Below are 16,121 nucleotides of genomic sequence, written 5' to 3'. Positions count from 1 at the left end.
CAACAGGTCAGTTTTTTGACTCAGTGTTTTGGATCAGTTTCACATTGCCCAGAACTGGAACCATGAACTCTCTCTTTAAAACAGGCACCCAGTTGCCTTTAAAACATCTTTAAAACTCTTTAAAAGGCAGCCAGTTGCCTTTAAAACAGGCACCCAGTTTCCTTTAAAACAGGCACCCAGTTTTCATACTCGTCTAGTTAACATCAAAATCTATGACAGTTTCTTCAGACAGTATATACAGAAACCTAAATGACTATTCTTATTCATATTTCTCACTTTCCCCCAACTTTGTGTGTCTAATTCCACCATCTCTTATCAATTATGACCTTAAAAAAAAGCAAAATTAATGAAGAGGGAAAAATGCCTATTTCTGTGTTACCATCTACAATGAACACACAAAAAGCCACTTTTAACACCATTCATTCTGTCATTTTCTGTGCAAATAGTAGCAATATGGTCTATGTTTTCTGGGGCTTCCTTGGTGGCTCTGCTGCTGCTGCTGTGTCGCTTCAGTCGTGTCCGACTCTGTGCGACCCCATAGACGGCAGCCCACCAGGCTCCCCCGTCCCTGGGATTCTCCAGGCAAGAACACTGGAGTGGGTTGCCATTTCCTTCTCCAATGCATGAAAGTGAAAGTGAAGTCACTCAGTCGTGTCCAACTCTTCATGACCCCATGGACTGTAGCCCACCAGGCTCCTCTGTCCATGGGATTTTCCAGGCAAGAGTACTGGAGTGGGGTGCCATTGCCTTCTCCACTTGGTGGCTCAGATGATAGAGAATCTGCCTGCAATGCAGGAGACCCAGGTTCGATCCCTGGGTGGGGAAGATCTCTTGAAGAAGGGAATGGCTATCCATTCAGGTATTCTTGCCGGAAAAATCCCATGAACAGAGGAGCTTGGTGGGCTACAGTCCATGGGGTTGTAAAGAGTTGGACATGACTGAGCAACCAGCAGTTTCACTTCTATGTTTTCTAGTGTTTCATCTTTATCCTCTCAACTTTAAAAAGCAGGTTTGCATAAACACAGTGTTCTACCCTGTTACTTGTTTATTTTTCCAACTGGTGTGAATAGAGTATTTCTAAATATCAACTCTTCTGTTTTCAGGATACCCCCTAGGGAGGCAGGTAAAAAGCAAGATTATATAAAAATCTTCAGTTCCAGTTTAGATGTGCTTAGCAGAGTTCTAGGGACCAAAGCATAAAACAAACAATTGTTGTTTACCTGCAACTAGCATTTGAAAGAATTTTCCAACACCAAATCTGAAATGGGTGACCATCATCAGTTTCGTTTTTGGCTTTGAAATGATTCAAGACACTTTTAATAATAACATTAATATTATAAAGTTAACTGACAACTAAACTTAATTTGTATTTATAAACATTTTTGAACATGCATTTTTGTGCCAATGGCCTTCCTTCTTTGTTTTACTTTCTTCTGTCTTTGTGGGTGAAGGTGCACTTGCAATCTTAAGGTAAGTTAATTTTTTCTGAATGTGGTACATGGTTCAGCTGTGGTTAAAGTAGTTTTTTTTTTAATTAATTAATTTATTTTTAATTTTACTTTACAATTCTGTATTGGTAAAGTAGTTTTTAAAACCTTTCCATAGCATATGTTTTAGAACTACTTTTGAAGATGGAAAATTATATAATAATATAAAAAATTTTTAATATTTTGTTAATTAAAATGTTCACAGTCCAAACATTTGTCAGTATTTCTGATTCTGAAAGTAACTAAATAATATAGATTTTTTTCCTCTGAAAATTTTATTTTTTTCCCCAGGATTTGGATGGGAATGGGAGAACCTATTTGTCCTATATGTTTTTCTACTGACAAGATCGGATGGAGCATAGAAAAGAAAGGAGAAAAGGAAAACAATTGGCATTGTGCCTCAGGGATATATTTTTTCTTACCTACTTTATTGAGGAATAATCTACATACAATAAACTGTACCAATGAGCTTTGATAGCTATGTGTACCTATCAAACCACCACCATAATTAAAATATAGAACATGCCCATTACCTCCTGGATATGCTTTTATTAAAATTCCATAAACACTAACCACTAGATTTTACACTGTATAATGGTTCAATTGTGCCTTCAGTCAGTATAGAAAGGGAAGGAAAATTAAACAGAGAGCAGGGTTTTTTACCTTGTGTGTTGAGTTGAATTGTATCCTCCCCCAAAAGATACGTCCAAGTCCTAACTGCTATAATCAGTGAATGTTACCTTATTTAGAAATAGGGTCCTCAAAGATGTAATTAGGTTAAGATGAGGTTAGACTAAATGAGGGTGAGTCCTAAATCCAATGACTGCTGTCTGTATAAGAGAAAGGAGAGGAAAATCTGGACACACATAAACACACAGGAGAAAAGGCCATGTGAAAATGGAGGCAGAGATTGGAATGGTGCGTCTACAAATCACAGAACACCAAGGATTACCAGCAGTCACCAGAACTAGGAAAAAGGCATGAAATATATCCTCCCTTAGGGCTTCCCTTGTAGCTCAGTCGGTAAAGAATCTGCCTGCAGTACAGGAGACCAGGGTTCAATCCCTGGGTTGGAAAGATCCCCTGGAGAAGGAAATGGAAACCCACTCCAGCATCCTTGCCTGGAAAATCTCATGGACACAGGAGCCTGGTGGGCTGCAGTCCATGGGGTCGCAAAGAGTTGGGCATGACTGAGCAACTAACACTTACTTACTTACTTAGAGCCTCCAGAAGGAAGCCATCCTCTTGACACCTGGCTTTCGGACTTCTGGCCTCCTCAACCATGAGAGAAGAAACTTCTGTTGTTTTAAACCACCCAGTTTGTAGAACTCTGTTACATTACTTAAGCATCAGTTCAGTTCAGTCACTCAGTTGTGTCCGACTCTGTGACCCCATGGACTGCAGGAGGCCAGGCTTCCCCATTCATCACCAACTCCTGGAGCTTGCTCAAACTCATGCCCATTGAGTCAGAAATGCCATCCAACCACCTCATCCTTTGTTGTCCCCTTTTCTTCCCGCCTTTAATCTTTCCCAGCATCAGGGTCTTTTCAAATGAGTCAGTTCTTCACATCAGGTGGCCAAAGGATTAGAGTTTCAGCTTCAACATCAGTCCTTCCAATGAATATTCAAGACTGATTTCCTTTAGGATTGACTGGTTGGATCTCCTTGCAGTCCAAGGGACTCTGAAGAGTCTTCTCCAACACCACAGTTCAAAAGCATTATTTCTTCGGTGCTCAGCTTTTTTATAGTCCAATTCTTAAATACATACATGACTACTGGAAAAACCATAGCTTTGACTAGATGGGACTTTGTTGCAAAGTAATATCTCTGCTTGTTAATATACTGTCTAGCTTGGTCATAGCTTTTCTTCCAAGGAGCAATCATCTTTTAATTTCATGGCTGCAGTCACCATCTGCAGTGATTTTGGAGCCCCCCAGAATAAAGTCTCTCACTATTTCCATTGGTTTTCATTCTTTCTAACAACTTGATAAAACCCAGAGCCATGAATTCATTGAGCAAAAAAGCAATCTCAAAGATTTTAAAAACAGGGCAAGAGAATAGCTAAAGAATGCTTTTCAGTATTTCATTTTAAAAGAAAGGAGAAGAAGGATTCATGGCACATCCTGCCTAGATGCTAAGCTTGGTGACATCATTGTCATAGCAGCAGCTGAGCTGCAGCTGGGTCCCCCACATGGGTCTCCTTCAGAATGGAGTCCACTCTGCCCCTCAGGAAACTTCTGCCCTTGGGACTTGGTTATGTAACTGATGAGCAAAACACAGAAGTGTATCACAGGCTCAAGCCAGAAAAAGACACTAACATCTGGAGGGCTATGATGCTTTAGGGTACCTTTTTTGGTGTTTAATTCATTCTGCATTAAAGTGGCTGAGCACATACCTGAGATACAAATAACTTCACAGAACAACCCCAAGAGAAATGCTTTTGGTGGGAGCTGATCAAACTCCTCAAAAGTTATGTAGAACCAAATCCTGGTAAGGTTTGCTCTAGAAAGAACCTCCAGGGATCTAGTTGAAAAAAGAGAACTGCTCAGGTTCATAGCTGGATGCCCTTCATTTGCCTCCTGTACGATTTATTGGGAATTCCTAGGGTATTTTTCACAGTTCACTGCTTTGTGATGACACACATTAGAGACATACCAAAGAATTCCCACCATGTCTTTAAAAATATAGGAATGGAAATAAGACACTCAAAGATAATAAGCAGGTTGTGAATCAGGGAGCCAAATCTAACGGATTTCCTCCCTTTTTAAATAGAAATGGTTTTATAAAGCAGTGTCATGGAGTTGGCAAAAGCAAACTGTCAGAACTTGTTGATTTATAGAGCAGTGAGAGAAACCCAGAAATGAGAATCATAGGTCTAACGTATAATTCAGGTTTGGATACTAACTAGCCCAGTCAACTAAACTTGAGCAAAATGAATCCCTTCTCACCTTCCAGGTCTCAGTTCAAATGTCACCCTTCTGAGAAGTTCTCCCTGACTTCTTCTCCTTTCTAGGCTAAATTAGGTAGATGTTATACGTACTCTTACTCTCAGACCTTTTCTTCACCATAGCACTTGTCTAAATGCTAGTTATATGGTATTTATTAATGTAATTATGTATGTTCAAGCTCTGACATTGCCAAGATTAAAAGTTTCATGCAGCAAGAGCCATGACTTATTGGTTTCCCCTTGTATTCCCAGTGCTGGAACATTTCATATCACATAAGACTAAGGGCTCAATCGATAATTATAAATCAACCTCCCAGCCCCATTCTAATTATCTTTGGCTTTTCAGGTCCCTGCTGGCTCTCACCCTGTGCATCTCAGAAAATTGGAATTATCCTCAGGCACCAGAGGAAGCACAAGCTGAATCAAGATTGCCAGGAGAATTATCAATAACCTCAGATATCCAGATGACACCACCCTTATGGCAGAAAGTGAGAACTAAAGAGCCTCTTGATGAAAGTGAAAGAGGAGAGTGAAAAGCTGGCTTAAAGCTCAACATTCAGAAAATGAAGATCATGGCATCTGGTCCCATCACTTCATGGCAAATAGATGGGGAAACAGTGGAAACAGTGGCTGATTTTATTTTTCTGGGCTCCGAAATCACTGTAGATGGTGATTGCAGCTATGAAATTAAAAGATGCTTACTCCTTGGAAGGAAAGTTATGACCAACCTAGATAGCATATTCAAAAGCAGAGACATTACTTTGCCAACAAAGGTCTGTCTAGTCAAGGCTATGGTTTTTCCAGTAGTCATGTATGGATGTGAGAGTTGGACTATAAAGAAAGCTGAGCACCAAAGAATTGATGCTTTTGAACTATGATGTTGGAGAAGACTCTTGAGAGTCCCTTGGACTGCAAGGAGATCCAACCAGTCCATCCTAAAGGAGATCAGTCCTGGGTGTTCATTGGAAGGACTGATGCTGAAGCTGAAACTCCAATCCTTTGGCCACCTGATGCGAAGAGCTGACTCACTTGAAAAAGACCCTGATGCTGGGAAAGATTGAGGGCAGGAGGAGAAGGGGACCACAGAGGATGAGATGGTTGGATGGCATGACTGACTCGATGGACATGGGTTTAGGTAGATTCAGGGAGTTGGTGATGGACAGGGAGGCCTGGCGTGCTGCGGTTCATGGCATCACAAAGAGTCGGACACGACAGAGTGACTGAACTGAACTGAACCAGAGGAAGGTGTTTTTGTTGATTTGACTTGTTGTGGAAGAACTAAAAAAAGCAATTATGACACAGGCATCTGCTTATCAAAACTATTGCTATTTCATTAAATGCATGGCCTTTGAGTTGGACATTATCAAGTTTGAATCCTAGGGGCGTGTGTGAGACAGACAGACAGAGGGAGGGAGGAGGGAAACCAAGCAATCTTGGGTAAAATTATTTAGTTCTTCAGAGAGACTCAGTACTTTCTCTGATACATGGACTTAATAACTATGAGATGTCTACGGGCTTCCTTGGTGGCTCAGAGGATAAAGAATCTACCTGCAATGTAGGAAACCCAGGTCTGATCCTTGGGTTGGGAAGGTCCCCTGGAGAAGGGAATGGTAAACTACTCCAGTATTCTTGCCTGGAAAATCCCATGGATAGAGGAGCCTGGCAGGCTACAGTCCATGGGGTTGTAAAGAGTCAGACATGACTGAGTGAATAACACACTGATATATAACAAACACATAATTATTACCTATTAATAAAATTTATTAGCATGGATTACAAAATAAGGCACATAGTATGGCTTGTCTCAGCGTGTCTATGTAACATCACAAATCAAATACCTAATCATGTAACAGTGATAGTAATAAAATCCAACCCCTAATATGCATCAAGTACTTTGTCAAGTGTATTACATGGGTTATGTTATTTAATCCGGGGTAGTTATTATCTTCATTGTTCAAATGAGGAAACCAAGTTGCTAACAGGTTAAAACCTTGCCTAAGTTACCTAGTAAATGGCAGAGCCAGGATTTACACAAGTTAAGTGGTCAATGATGGAGCCAGTAAGTTAATCCCAACACACAATATGAACTGGGTCTTTAAAATATATTTTCTATGGAAGACGCAGGACAAATAATGTCACACAGATCTCCTGATTCACATGGTCTAGAGCAGTCATCCCCAACTTTTTTGGCACCAGGGACCAGTTTTGTGGAAGACAATTTTTCCACAGACTAGGGGACAGAGAGGTAGTTTGGGGATGATTCAAGTGCATGACATTTATTGTGCACTTTATTTCTATTATTATTATATCAACTCTACCTCAGATAATCAGGTATTAGATCCCAGAGGTTAGGGACCCCAATCTAGACTACATAGCCAAGACTGGGAGTGTCTGGGTATGGGAGTCAGGTGTGGAAGAAAGGAGGAAAGGGGGCTTAATGTTTTAAAAGCACCTATTCCATGCCAAGAACTTTACACAGATAATTGCTACACAATATTACTGTGATATGAATATTCTTATTACCATTTCATAAATTAGTGATTCACACCCATACCTGTCCATTGTCAAAACCCATCTATTTCCCATTTGCCCTTCATGAATGTTGAATCTGGCTAGTGAAAGTCGCTCGATCATGTCCAACTCTTTGCAATGTTATGGTGCCTGCCAGGCACCTCTGTCCATGGAATCCTCCAGGCAAGAATAATAGAGTGGGTAGTCTTTCCCTTCTCCAGGGGATCTTTCCAACCCAGGGATCGAACCCAGGTCTCCTGCATTGCAGGCAGATTCTTTACTGTCTTAGCCACAAGGAAATCTGGCTAAGAAGACCAAAAGATCACAGTCATCCTGAAACATGAATGGGAACGTCATACATTTAATTTGAACTTGCCCTTCATAATTTCTGAATGCAGATGGGAATCAGGCAGCCAGAGGTGTGTTTCTTGTGCATATTTTCACTTATTGAAAGAGTTCTAGCCTTTTTCCCTCCAGGATAAACCTTTAAATGTTTTTCCCAGTATCACTATCTAGTGCTTTAAACATGCTCTTTGGGGCACTTTTTACCTACTACATGTTCCTCTTAAGTTGTAAACCCCAAACTGGACACAATACTCTTATGAGAAACATAAACAAGCTGTGTTTAGTTTGATTCATGTGCACTGAATAAGAAATTGAGTTCAGTTCAGTTCAATTGCTCAGTCATGTCCAACTCTTTGGGACCCCATGGACTGTAGCACGCCAGGCTTCGCTGTCCATCACCAACTCCTGGAGATTACTCAAACTCATATCCATTGAGTTGGTGATGCCATCCAACCATCTCATCCTCTGTCGTCCCCTTCTCCTCCTGCCTTCAATGTTTCCCAGCATCAGGGTCTTTTCAAATGAGTCAGTTCTTCACATCACATGGCCAAAGGATTGGAGTTTCAGCTTCAGCATCAGTTCTTCCAATGAGTGTTCAGGACTGATTTCCTTTAGGATGGACTGGTTGGATCTCCTTGCAGTCCAAGGGACTCTCAAGAGTCTTCTCCAACACCACAGTTCAAAGGCATCAATTCTTCGGTGCTCAGCTTTCTTTATAGTCCAACTCTCACATCCATACATGACCACTGGAAAAACCATAGCTTTGACTAGACAGACCTTTGTTGGCAAAGTAATGTCTCTGCTTTTGAATATGCTGTCTAGGTTTGTCATAACTTCATAAGAAATTGAGTGGAAGGCCATTATTTGCCTTTTATGATTTGCTTGATGTCCTTAGAGTGGTGGTAAGCTCATCAAATTCTTGTTATCTATAAAGTGAAAGGAGGCCAGCCCTGAAAAACTAGGTTTTAAGGTTATGAGAAGTTACTGTTACTAAATTCCCTTTTCTTACTCAGAAGGGCTCCTCTTGCCCAGATGAGTTCTTGTCAATGGAAAGTCAGTGAACTTGAGCCAGATGATCCCTGAGGCATTTCCAAATTGATGTTGGACCAAACGGTGTCTTTCTAAATGGAGATTGAGTTGATAAAGCAGAGAGGGCCAAGAAAGAATTTATTTGGCTCAGACAATGTGACAAAATGTGGATCATTAACAAAATAGAAAAAAATATGCTTAAACTCCTTAAGAGCCTGATTTGAGGAAATAATCCACTTTGATTTGATTGCATAAACCTTTTATTCAAGAAGTCCTGAATTTTAAAAAAATGTATACTTTACTGACAGTAAGCACTTATAGCTCAGCAGTGCCAAGGCAATCTTTTATGCATTCAGTATGTCCTCAAATCTATGCCTCCTTTCTTTGACCTAGTTGTTACTATCTCTACCAGCAATGAGACTCATACAAGAAGACAAGCACAGTATCCAGTCCATTTACTGAAGAAAGAGAGAAATCTGTGGCACAAAAATGACAAATGATATGGCTATGATATGGGATACTGTATTCTATTCATCATGTATCCTCAGAATATTCTACAATGCCTGATAAAAGGTAGACACTAATTTAAATGAAAAAAAATGAGTAAGAGTGAATGAATGAGAGATTACTGGAGCTAGAATTCTTGCCACCTCACACACCAAAGTCATCCTCTGTAATGTTATTTGTTATTCTGAATTGCATCTGTGACATTAATTAGCTCAGTTCATCTTTTAAAACATCATTACTGAAATATGAGTCACATACCATAAAATTCACCATTTCCAGCTCAGTTCATTTTAACCCAACTGAGCCAAATAGTTCTGAGATATATATATGTTTGTGTGTATGTATTTAAAGTCTGTTTCAAGATTTGTTGAGAGATGCAGTGAATATATACAGCTAAAACTAGTTTTGGAATCCATCTCTTGATTTATTCATTAATGCATCCCTTGCAACCACCAACTAAGAAATGAGTATTATTGATCCAAAATATATATTGGCTATAACTAAAAGAGGGTTTTTTTTCTTTCTGTACATTTTTAACTTACTGGAGAAATCATTGCAAAGATGAGAATATACTTTTTTTGAGTCAGAATCTTGCTAGAAAAAAAAAGTTTCCAAAGGAGAGTCCTGGGATTTTCAGATGATTGACCAGATCCAGAGGCTAAGACTTCTAAGGATAAGCCAGATGGATTTATTATTACCAATTTCCAGCAAGATAAAGTATTTGTTTTCACAGATTGCTTCAGTGTCCTGGTTTGACATTTACTGTTGTTTAAAAGGCAAATTAAAAACACTGGAAATAAAAGGGCCAGATAAAACATAATCCCAAACTACCCTGGAGGAATAGAGTAATTGATAAAGATGACTGAGAGCCTTTTCATGCCATATTTTGTTGATGCCTCTCTTTATTTGAAAAGATTTAACCCATAGTCAACTAGCTTCTTTCTCTTCTAGGGTTCAAATTATCAGTCTAATGTAGAACATCATCAACTTTTTAAAGGTAGACATTGGATTCAATGACACTTTCCTTTGATAAGACTGAAAAAGGCAAATGAAAGTAACCTGCTGGTGAAAAAGACCTTTTCTCCTCTTTTTTCCTTTGTCAGCTTTTAGGCTCTATTGCTAATGGAAATGAAACTTTTTCCAACATGGAGCCCTCTTTGTGTGGCAACCACAAGACACCTTCAAAATGCTGATTTTCACACATGATCCTTCTAGGGAAAGAAACTTTGGCACAAATCTCTTGACTGACCTGTCTCAAGTTAGTCAAATAGTTTTCATACACAAATAGTTGTCAGTAGGTGTGTTTGAACCTCCAAGTTCTAGTCAAAGCATCTCTTGAAATGTTTTGCCTTAAAACAGGTGATCATGGCTTTATACATCTATTCAAACAGTAAACAAATATGAGCAACAATTTATGCACCAGGAATTCTCCTCTGTGCTGGATATATAGCAGTAAACAGAAAAAAAAAAAAAAGCATCTCTGCCTTCAAAGAGCTTATCAAATTATAAAGGCAGGCACATGGCAAGTACATAAACAAATTAATATATAACTTCAAGGACTACTATGTACTATAAAGAGTGGAAAACAGAGGGACTGTGGGCTGCCTTAGCTACAGTGATGAAAAAAGACATTTCTGAGGAGGTGGTAGCCCATTTGATTTCTATTTGCCTATAGGAAACTCAGACTAAGACAATAATCAAAAAGGCAAAGGGGGCTTCTAGTTCAAGATGGCAGAGTAGAAGGATGTGCACTCATCGCCCCCTGTGACAGCACCAAAATTGTTATTAGTTGTTGAACAATCATCAACAGGAGGATGCTGGAACCCACCAAAAAAGAAAAAATACCCCACGTCCAACAACAAAGAAGAACCTGCAGTGAGACAGTAGGAGGGGCACAATCATGATAAAATCAAATCCCATACCCACTGGGTGGGTGATCCATAAACTGTAGAACAATATCAAAGAAGTTCTTGTGCTATTGCGAAGGTTCTGAACCCTACATCAGGCTTCCTAGCCTGGGGAACTGACCAAAGGACTGGGAATTCCCAGGGAATCTGGCACTGGGGGCCAGTGAGATTTGATTATAGGCCTTCCAGAGGACTGAGGGAAACAGAGACTCCAGTCTTGGAGGGCACAAACAAAATTTTGTGTGCACCAAGACCCAGAGAAGAGAAGCAATGAACTCATAGGAGACTGATCCAAAACTACCTGCTAGGGTTAAAGGGCTTCCTGTAGAGGCATGGGTCAGCAGGGGCTCATCACAGATACAGGGGCACTGGAAGGTCCCCCTTGGCATAAACCCTCTTGGAGTTTGCCATTAACCCTACCATAGAGCCTGTAGACCCCAGGGCTGGGTTGCCTCAGGCCAAACAACTACTAGGGAAGGAGTACAACCCCACCCATCAGCAGATAACTGGATTAAAGCTTTACTGAGCAAGGCCCTGCCTACCAGAGCAAGACCCAGTTTTCCCCACCACCATTCCCTCCCATCAAGAACCTTACACAAGCCCATTAGCCTCATCCATCAGAGGGCAGACAGAAAAAGCAAGAAGAAACACAGTCTCACAGCAGCTAAAACAAAAACCATATTACAAAAGTTAATCACAATGAAAAACCAGAAAGTTATGTCCCAAATGAAGGGATAACATAAAATCCCAGAAAAACAATTAAATGAAGTGGAGATAGGCAACTTTACAGAAAAAGAAATCAGAAGAATGATAGTGAAGATGACCCAGGATCTCAGAAAAAGAATGGAGGCAAAGATTGAGAAGATGAAAGAAATGTTTACCAAAGACCTGGAAGAATTAAAGAACAAACAGAGATGAATAATACTAGAAGGAATAAACAGCAGAATAACTAAAGCAGAAGAATGGATAGATGACCTGGAAGACTGAATGGTGGAAATCACTGCCACAGAACAAAATATAGAAAAAAGAAAGAAAAGAAATGAATACAGCCTAAGAGACCTCTGGGACAACATTAAATGCACCAACATTTGCCTTATAGGGGTCCCAGAAGGAGAAGAGAGAGAGAAAGGACCTGATAAAATATTTGAAGAGATAATAGCTGAAAACTTCCTGAACATGGGAAATGAAATAGTCAACCAAGTCCAGGAAGCACAGAGTCCCAGGAAGGATAAACCCAAGGAGAAACACACCAAGATACATAGTAATCAAACTGACAAAAATTAAAGATAGAGATAAAATATTAAAAGCAACAAGGGGAAAATGACAAGTAACTTACAAAGGAATTCCCATAAGGCTATCAGCTGCTTTCTCAACAGAAACTCTATAAGCCAGAAGGGAATGGCATGATATATTTAAAGTGATGAAAGGGAAGAACCTACAACCAAGAATACTCTACTCAGCAAGACTCTCCTTCAGATTTGATGAAGAAATTGAAAGTTCTCCAGACAAGCAAAAGTTAAGAGAATTCAGCACCACCAAACCAGCTTTACAACAAATGCTAAAGGAACTTCTCTAGGTACGAAACACAAGAGAAGTAAAAGACCTACAAAAAAGTAAAACCACAAACAATTAAGAAAACAGTAATAGGATCATACATATTGATAATTGGCTTAAATGTAAATGGATTAAATGCACCAACCAGAAGACATAGACTGACTGGGTGGATGAAAACATGTGCCTGTATACACTTCTACTTACCACATCACTCTGCTTGAACCTCCCAAATTTTATGTAATTACTTTATATTGTAAAGTTAATCATGTTCCCATTATAGCTTGCAATTATAATTATTCTTTATTTTTGTCTGGCTATTGATCGTGAAAATTGATAAACATCTTTTACTATTGTGATTATTGGTCAAGAGAAAAATAATAGAACTCTATATCAGCAAAACTAGCACACTAAGTGCAGGCAGCTGCGACCAGCGCACTAAGCACGGCCGAGAAGAGCTACCCCACGTCTGAGGTCAGGGGCAGAAGCCGGGAAGACCCCATGCCCAAAGGGCGGCGGCCAAGAGGAGTTACCCCCATCCAAGGTCAGGGCAGCGGCCGAGAGTGCCTCTTGAGAAATCTGTATGCGTGTCAGGAAGCAACAGTTACAACTGGACATGGAACAACAGACTGGTTCCAAATAGGAAAAGGAGTATGTCAAGGCTGTATATTGTCACCCTGCTTATTTAACTTATATGCAGAGTACATCATGAGAAACGCTGGACTGGAAGAAACACAAGCTGGAATCAAGATTGCCGGGAGAAATGTCAATAACCTCAGATATGCAGATGACATCACCCTTATGGCACAAAGTGAAGAGGAACTAAAAAGCCTCTTGATGAAAGTGAAAGATGAGAGTGAAAAAGTTGGCTTAAAGCTCAACATTCAGAAAACAAAGATCATGGCATCTGGTCCCATCACTTCATGGGAAATAGATGGGGAAACAGTGGAAACAGTGTCAGACTTTATATTGGGGGGCTCCAAAATCACTGCAGATGGTGACTGCAGCCATGAAATTAAAAGACGCTTACTCCTTGGAAGAAAAGTTATGACCAACCTAGACAGCATATTGAAAAGCAGAGACATTACTTTGCCGACTAAGGTCCGTCTAGTCAAGGCTATGGTTTTTCCAGTGCTCATGTATGGATGTGAGAGTTGGACTGTGAAGAAGGCTGAGCACTGAAGAATTGATGCTTTTGAACTGTGGTGTTGGAGAAGACGCTTGAGGGTCCCTTGGACTGCAAGGAGATCCAACCAGTCCATTCTGAAGGAGATCAACCCTGGGATTTCTTTGGAAGGAATGATGCTAAAGCTGAAACTCCAGTACTTTGGCCACCTCATGTGAAGAGTTGACTCATTGGAAAAACTCTGATGCTGGGAGGGATTGGGGGCAGGAGGAGAAGGGAACGACAGAGGATGAGATGGCTGGATGGCATCACTGACTCAATGGACATGAATCTGTGTGAACTCCGGGAGTTGGTGATGGACAGGGAGGTCTGCGTGCTGTGATTCATGGGGTCGCAAAGAGTTCGACACAACTGAGTGACTGACCTGAACTGAACTGAATAGAAAAACCTATAATCACTTTTTGAAATCCAGATGCATACCAGAATTATCTTGAAAGTTTTTAAAAAATACAAATGCTCAGGTACTGCTTTTTTCTCCAGAGCTCCAGATATGTTTCTCATGAGCAGTCATGTTTAAAAACAACTGGATTATATGATGATCTTTTACTTTGATCTAGTTTGTTTCATTTTTTCTATTTCATATTCAGTGCTCCCTTTTCATTTAGTTTATATTCTCCAATTTTTCCGTCTCTTTTTTTTAATGTTCTTTCTCAAGCCTTTATCAAGTGTAGTAGAAAAGCCTTTGTATACATGTATAACGGAGAAGGCAATGGCACCCCACTCCAGTACTCTTGCCTGGAAAATCCCATGGATGGAGGAGCCTGGTGGGCTGCAGTCCATGGGGTCGCTAAGAGTCGGACACAACTGAGCGGCTTCACTTTCACTTTTCACTTTCATGCATTGGAGAAGGAAATGGCAACCCACTCCAGTGTTCTTGCTGGAGAATCCCAGGGACGGGGGAGCCTGGTGGGCTACCGTCTATGGGGTTGCACAGAGTCGGACACGACTGAAATGACTTAGCAGCATACTTCAATAAAAAATATATATATTTTAAAAAGGCAAATGGTGGTGACCTTAAAAGCCCTGAGCAACAAAGGCAATTGTGAAGAGTAAGCTTTAATAGACCTGAAGTTTTTCCCAAGGCTCACTTCACTGTCCTTATGAAAAAAGCAAAGTCTGGCTTCTCTTAAGAGACCTGTTAGAGGCTTTAAAAATATTTCCCTGATTGGCAATGGCATTTATCTTCAGGAGACCAAGAGTTCCTATTCAACCCACAGATCTATAATCTCTGAAAAGACAGTACTTCTGTGATTTCAAAAAAAAAAATCTTTGTAATATACTTCACTTACACTGAAATTATAGTTTCCAAAACTAAATATAGTTTTGGCACACATTCCATTGGCTGACTTCCCCGCATTGCATTTGCCTTTAAGGGCATGTGCACTTTCTAGTTCTCATGCTTTCAGACACTGCTGTTAGTTGGGTTCATAGCCCTGCAAGTGGCAGTGTTTCAATGACCTTTCATGTTTTCATTAATTCTTAAAAAACCTTACACAAACATTTCTCTTCACATTAGGTTTTGCAAACCTTTGCCCTTTTGCCTTTTTCTCTTTCACAAAATCCTAAATTTGGTGCTTAGACTAATTTGACCTCAAAATATATCATCTTTTAAACAAACACAAGACCTGACAAGATCCAGAAACTGGTGCTGAAATGGAAGTCAGGATCCTCTCCAGTTTTATGAGGCCAGGTCAACAGAGTTACAATTGTCTCAATAACTCAACAGGGAAAGAAAACACTCTACCTGGGGTAGGAAAAACAAACAAACATTCAAGGGGAGTATCTACTTGGGAGGGAATTCACGATAGAGATCTTGAGTGTTACCTGAATTCTTTAGCTGCGCAAATCAGTATTTTCTAGAGCCTATATCACATTGGGCTATGAAGGTCAGCCCCAATACCATTATTTCTAGGTCAGAAATATCTAAAACAATGCAAATGATCAGCAGTAGATGGACTAATTAAACAAGACTCCAAGATTCAAGTGGTTATTCCTAACTCCAACTATGTTACTCTGGCCAAATCTCTAAACAATCACAGTCCTTTAACTTGCTAGTCTTATGATGCAGATGCTGATAAAAATCCACTCATGTGTCAGGCATCTTTGTTCACTCACTCATCCACAGTGAATTAGTGCTACATAAATACCAAATGACAATGTCAGAGTAGTGAAATCAGTTTTTAAAAGAAAATAAACGTGTCTTATAAAGCAAAGTTTAAACATGTAACTTTCATTATTTGTTAGGCTTTAAAGGAAATTTTGCAGAACACAATTTCTAAGCTAGTTGCCTCATTATTTCCACAGAAACCACAATGGGAATTAACTAGGAGAGCTGAGCAGTTATACAAATAACTCACATGGAAAAACACCAGTTTTTTAATGAATTTCTTGAGTATTGCAGCACTGTAGAGATGATAGAGGAATTCTTTTAAAAAGTGGGACTGAACTAAGCAAGATTAATTAAGATACTAGCTCTTAGAAATTGAAAAAGTAGCATACTTCACTCTGTATAATCGGCTCCAGTATACTAACACATATATATGGAATTTAGAAAGATGGCAATGATGACCCTGTATGCAGGACAACAAAAAAGACACAGATGTATATAGCGGACTTTTGGACTCAGAGGGAGAGGGAGAGGGTGAGATGAT

The sequence above is a fragment of the Oryx dammah genome, unplaced genomic scaffold, assembly GCF_014754425.2.
Source record: "Oryx dammah isolate SB20612 unplaced genomic scaffold, SCBI_Odam_1.1 HiC_scaffold_23, whole genome shotgun sequence".
NCBI classification, from domain to species: Eukaryota; Metazoa; Chordata; class Mammalia; order Artiodactyla; family Bovidae; genus Oryx; species Oryx dammah.
This window is presented reverse-complemented; position numbering follows the sequence as displayed.